Below are 6,267 nucleotides of genomic sequence, written 5' to 3' on the forward strand. Positions count from 1 at the left end.
ATCAAATTTGCAGACAACACCAAGCTGGCAGGAATAGCCAACAGAAGATAGGCTTAAGATACAGAAGGATCTTGACAGACATGAACATTGGGCACTATATAACAAAATAAAATTCAATGGTGAAAAAAGTAAGGTTCTACATTTAGGCAAGAAAAACCAAATGCACAGGTATAGTATAGGTAGTACTTTGCTCAATAGTAGTAACTGTGAGAAGGATCTCGGAGTCCTAGTGGATAATCACTTCAATAGGAGCCAGCAGTATGCTGCAGCTGCCAAAAAAGCCAACACAATGCTAGGATGCATTAACAGAGGGATAGAATCAAGATCTCGTGAAGGTTAATATCACTTTACAATGCCTTAGTAATGCCACACTTGGAATATTGCATCCAGTTTGGTCACCAGGATGTAAAAAAGATGTTGAGACTCTAGAACAGTGGTTCTCAACCTTTTTAATGCCGCGACCTCCAACCGGTCGTAAGTCGAGGACTACTCAACCAGTCGTAAGTCGAGGACTACTCAACTGGTGCAGCACCGTTTGCAGAATGGGACTTTTGGCGGGCTCAGCAGGGCAGAGACAGTCTGGACAATTCCTATAGGCTTTTGAAAGCCAATAGAATTAGACTCTATTCAAGAGAGTCTATTCTATTGGCTTTCAAAAGCCAATAGAATAAAAGGGAGTAGCACAGCTAAGGAAAAGGGGGAAAAAATGGCGGACTGCGTTGTTTGGCGACCCCCGTGAAATGGTCATTCGACTCCAAATGGGGTCCCGACCCACAGGTTGAGAACCACTGTTCTAGAAAGAGTAGAGAGAAGAGCAACAAAGATGATTAGAGTACTGGAGGCTAAAACATACAAAGAATTGGATATGTCTAGTTTAATGAAGAGAAGGACTAGGGGTGACACAATAGCAGTGTTCCAATATCTCAAGGGCTGCCACAAAGAAGAGGGCATCAACCTATTTTCCAAACTACCTGAAGGCAGGACAAGAAGCAATGGATGGAAGCTAATCAAGGAGATAAGCAACCTAGAACTAAGGAGAAATTTCCTGACAGTTAGAACAATTAACCAGTGGAACAACCTGCCACCAGAAACGGTGAATGCTCCAAACTGGAATGCTTAAAAACTGGAAGTTTTTAAGAAGAGACTGGACAACCATTTGTCTGAAATGGTATAGGGTTTCCTACTTGAGCAGGGGATTGGATTAGAAGACCTTCAAGGTCCCTTCCAACTCTATATTATTATTATTATCGATCATCGCACAGTCAGCCAGATGTTCAGACTGGATTTGGCATTTTGTCTACCTATCGAGTCCTTACCCAGGATCTGGGATAGGCAGATGTGGATGTTTGATGGTATTACAGGTATCGTCGCAGGATGGAAGCAGTTCCTAGTAAGGCCGCTTTTGCAATTGACTAATAGCGAATTTGTCAATGCCAATGGTGTTCAAGTGGTGCTCCAGTTGTTTTGGGATTGCACCCAAGGCGCCTATGACTATTGGTACTACCCTTGCTTGCTTTTGCCACAGTCTTTCTATTTCTATTTGTAGGTCTTTGTATTTTGTTATCTTCTCCAGTTTTTTCTCGTCTATTATGCTGTCTCCAGGCACTGCCACGTCCACTATCCAGACTGTTTTGTTTTTCTTATCGACAATTGTTAAGTCTGGGGTGGTTAGTTGCAGGTGCTTGTCTGTTTGAATTCTGATTCAGGCCCAGAGCAGTTTAATTTATCATTTTCTATTACTTTCTCTATTTTTATGATCCCACCAGTTTTTGCTTACAGGCCAAAATGATATTTTTTGCCAGCTCTTCCAATGCCACCAATTGTTGTACTTGTCATGTCGCTGCTTTTAATCAGTCTGTGCATCTTCTTGCAACAGCCCTTACCAAGTGGTTCCACTGGTTCTTCAGCTTCGTTGCATAGGCTGGCACGTACTGTCTGTTGCTGTATTTCTCAATTTTGAACTTGGTATGAATTTGTTGGTCCTAAGGCTTGGTCTTGTGCAGCCGAATTTATATATGATTAGTATATTAGTAGTTATTATTTTATGATTATTATTATTATTATTATTATTATTATTATCGATCATCGCACAGTCAGCCAGATGTTCAGACTGGATTTGGCATTTTGTCTACCTATCGAGTCCTTACCCAGGACCTGGGAGAGGCAGATGTGGATGTTTGATGGTATTACAGATATCGTCGCAGGATGGAAGCAGTTCCTAATAAGGCCGCCTTTTGCAATTGACTAATAGCGAATTTGTCAATGCCGATGATGGTGTTCAAGTGGTGCTCCAGTTGTTTTGGCATTGCACCCCAGGCGCCTATTACTATTGGTACTACCCTTGCTTGCTTTTGCCACAGTCTTTCTATTTCTATTTGTAGGTCTTTGTATTTTGTTATCTTCTCCAGTTCTTTCTCGTCTATTCTGCTGTCTCCAGGCACTGCCACGACCACTATCCAGACTTTTTTGTCTTTCTTATCGACAATTGTTAAGTCTGGGGTGTTATGTTGCAGGTGCTTGTCTGTTTGAATTCTGAAGTCCCAGAGCAGTTTAATTTTATCATTTTCTATGACTTTCTCTATTTGATGATCCCACCAGTTTGTGCTTACAGGCAAATGATATTTTTTGCAGATCTTCCAATGCACCATTGTTGCTACTTTGTCATGCCGCTGCTTGTAATCAGTTTGTGCAATCTTCTTGCAACAGCTTACCAAGTTGTCCACTGTTTCTTCAGCTTCTTTGCATAGGCGGCACTTACTGTCTGTTGCTGTCTTCTCAATTTTGACTTTGTATGCATTTGTCCTTAAGGCTTGGTCTTGTGCAGCCAGAATTAGTCCCTCGGTATCTTTCTTCAATTTTCCTGCTCTTAGCCATTGCCAGGTTTTATTATTATCTGCTTTCCCAGCTATTTTTTTCATGTATTGGCCATGTAGTGCTTTGTCTTCCCATGCCTCTATTCTGTTATTCATTTGGTCTTTCTTGTAGGCCAGTTTGGTCTCTCCAGTAGTCAGTAAGCCTTCCTGAAATACTAATTTCAGTGCATCTTCATCATTGTTCTTCAGATATTCTTCCAAAGCCATTTTTTTCTTCTTCAACCATCTGATGTACTTGTAGCATTCCACGCCCACCTATTTGCCTTGGTAGATAAAGTCTATCAATGTCACTGCGTGGATGAAAGGCATGATTCATTGTCATTATTTTCTGGTCTGCCTATATCCCATTGGCTTCCTAATATTATTATTTTATTATTATAGATTCTCGGCACAGTCAGCCAGATGTTCAGACTGGATTTGGCCATTTTGTTTCTGACCTATTCAAGTCCTTACCCAGGGACCTGGGCATAGGCACGATGTGGAGTTTGATGGTATTACAGATATCGTCGCAGGATGGAAGCAGTTTCATAATAAGGTGCCTTTTGCATTGACTAATAGTGAATTTGTCAATGCCAATGGTGTTGTTCAAGTGGTGCTCCAGTTGTTTTGGGATTGCACCCAAGGAGCCTATGACTATTGGTACTACCCTTGCTTGCTTTTGCACAGTCTTTCTATTTCTATTTGTAGGTCTTTGTATTTTGTTATCTTCTCCAGTTCTTTCTCTTCTATTCTGCTCTCTCCAGGCACTGCCACGTCCACTATCCAGACTTTTTTGTCTTTCTTATCGACAATTGTTAAGTCTGGGGTGTTATGTTGCAGGTGATTGTCTGTTTGAATTCTGAAGTCCCAGAGCAGTTTAATTTTATCATTTTCTATGACTTTCTCTATTTTATGATCCCACCAGTTTTTGCTTACAGGCAAATGATATTTTTGGCAGATCTTCCAATGCACCATTGTTGCTACTTGGTCATGCCGCTGCTTGTAATCAGTCTGTGCAATCTTCTTGCAACAGCTTACCAAGTGGTCCACTGTTTTTTCAGCTTCTTTGCATAGGCGGCACTTACTGTCTGTTGCTGTCTTCTCAATTTTGACTTTGTATGCATTTGTCCTTAAGGCTTGGTCTTGTGCAGCCAGAATTAGTCCCTCGGTCTCTTTCTTCAATTTTCCTGCTCTTAGCCATTGCCAGGTTTTATTATTATCTGCTTTCCCAGCTATTTTTTTCATGTATTGGCCATGTAGTGCTTTGTCTCCCCATGCCTCTATTCTGTTCTTCATTTGGTCTTTCTTGTAGGCCAGTTTAGTCTCTCCAGTAGTTAGTAAGCCTTCCTGATATACTAATTTCAGTGCATCTTCATCATTGTTCTTCAGATATTCTTCCAAGCCATTTTTTCTTCTTCAACCATCTGATGTACTTGTAGCATTCCACGCCCACCTATTTGCCTTGGTAGATAAAGTCTATCAATGTCACTGCGTGGATGAAGGGCATGATTCATTGTCATTATTTTTCTGGTCTGCCTATCCATTGCTTTTAGTTCTGCTTGAGTCCAGTCCACTATTCCAGCTGTGTACCTAATGACTGGGATTGCCCAGGTGTTGATTGCCTTTATGGTATTTCCTCCATTGAGTTTGGATTTTAAGATCTTCTTCACTCTCTTGATGTATTCACCTCTAATCTTTTTCTTGACTTCAGTGTGCTTGATGTTGTCAGCTTGAAGGATACCCAAGTATTTGTAGTACTCTTCCTCATCCAGACTCTTAATGTTATTTTCGTGGGGCATCTTGATTCCTTCAGTTTTCATTATTTTTCCTTGTTTGATAGTAAGTGTGGCACATTTGTCCAAGCCAAACTCCATTACAATATCTTGGCTATATATACGGACAGTGTTGAGCAGCGATTCTATTTCAGATGATGTTTTTCCATACAGCTTCAGATCATCCATATAAAGGAGGTGGGATAGTCTGGCAGATGTTTTTGATGTTTGATAGCCATGTCCTGAGTTATTCAGTATTGTTGACAGAGGAAACAGTGCAATAACAAATAGTAATGGTGATAATGAATCTCCTTGAAATAGTCCTCTCTTGATATTAACCTCTCCCAGCTTTTCACCATTGATCTGCAACTGTGTCTTCCATTGTGCCATCGATTTTTGCACAAATTTTCTGATGTTTCTACTTACTCCTGTTATTTCTAGGCACTTGATTATCCAATCATGTGGCAGAGAGTCAAATGCCTTTTTGTAGTCAATCCATGCAACATTCAGGTTGGTCTTCCTTCTCTTGCAGTTTTCCAAGATCATTTTGTCTATTAGGAGTTGATCTTTTGTTCCTCTGCTATTGGGGCGGTTTCCTTTCTGCTCAGGTGGAAAGAGATTGTTTTCAACTAGATGCTGTTGTACTGCATCAGCTACCACACCAGTTAGTAATTTGAAAGTTGTTGGTAAGCAGTAATTGGCCTGTAGTTACCTGGTGTTGCCCCTTTTGCTGGATTTTTCATTATTAGGTAGGTTTTCCCAGTTGTTAGCCACTTTTCAATTTCTCCTCCTTGTAGTATATTGTTGAACTGTTTGGCAATGACTGGGTGTATAACAGTTAGATGTTTCAACCAAAACCCATGCAGTTCATCTTCACCTGGTGCTGACCAATTTTTGATTTTCTTTGCTCTTTTTTCTACCATTTTTGTTGTTATTACTAGTTCTTTCATTTCAACTTCTGTTTTATTTGCATCCACCTCTTTTAACCAAGCCGCATCCTTGTTGTATTTCTTTGGGTTATCCCATATCTGCTTCCAGAACTGCACTGTTTCTTCCTTGTCAGGTACTGACTGATTCCTTGCAGTTTCTCCATTGATGGATTGGTAGAAACGTTTCTGATTGGATTGAAATTGGAGGTTCTGCCTATAGTTTGCAATTCGAGCTTCATATCTACTGATTTTCCTGGCTATAGCTGTTATTTGTTGCTTTATTATTTCCAGTGCTTCCTTGATCTTCCTTGTTTCTAAGTGGTATTTCTTGATTAGGTATTCTTTGGTCTTCTTGTTCTTCAGCTTCTTTTCTTTCATCTGTTCTAGCTTGCTTGCATGTGATCTTAACTTGCTGATCTTATTTTCTAGTCTACCTTCCATTTTTCTGGTGCACTGTTTGTTTGTTTTTCTTCTTTGTTGATTTTGCATCCCAGGTATTCTGTTATAACTGCAGCTGTGCTGTACATTAGTTGGTTTGTTTCTTGCAATGAATTGGTGCTTATACTTGATATTGCAATATTTGCATCTTTTAATGCTTGTGCTAGCTGTTTCTTTGGAACAAGCTTCAATGCAGGTAGCCTTATTCTGTTGTTTTTGTGCTGTTCTAGATGCTCAGTTATTCTTTGTTTCAATTCTTTTATTTCTTTAGTTAGA

The sequence above is a fragment of the Crotalus tigris genome, unplaced genomic scaffold (assembly GCF_016545835.1).
Source record: "Crotalus tigris isolate CLP2741 ecotype Arizona unplaced genomic scaffold, ASM1654583v1 scf7180000017690.20705106771:4171800, whole genome shotgun sequence".
Taxonomy (NCBI): Eukaryota; Metazoa; Chordata; class Lepidosauria; order Squamata; family Viperidae; genus Crotalus; species Crotalus tigris.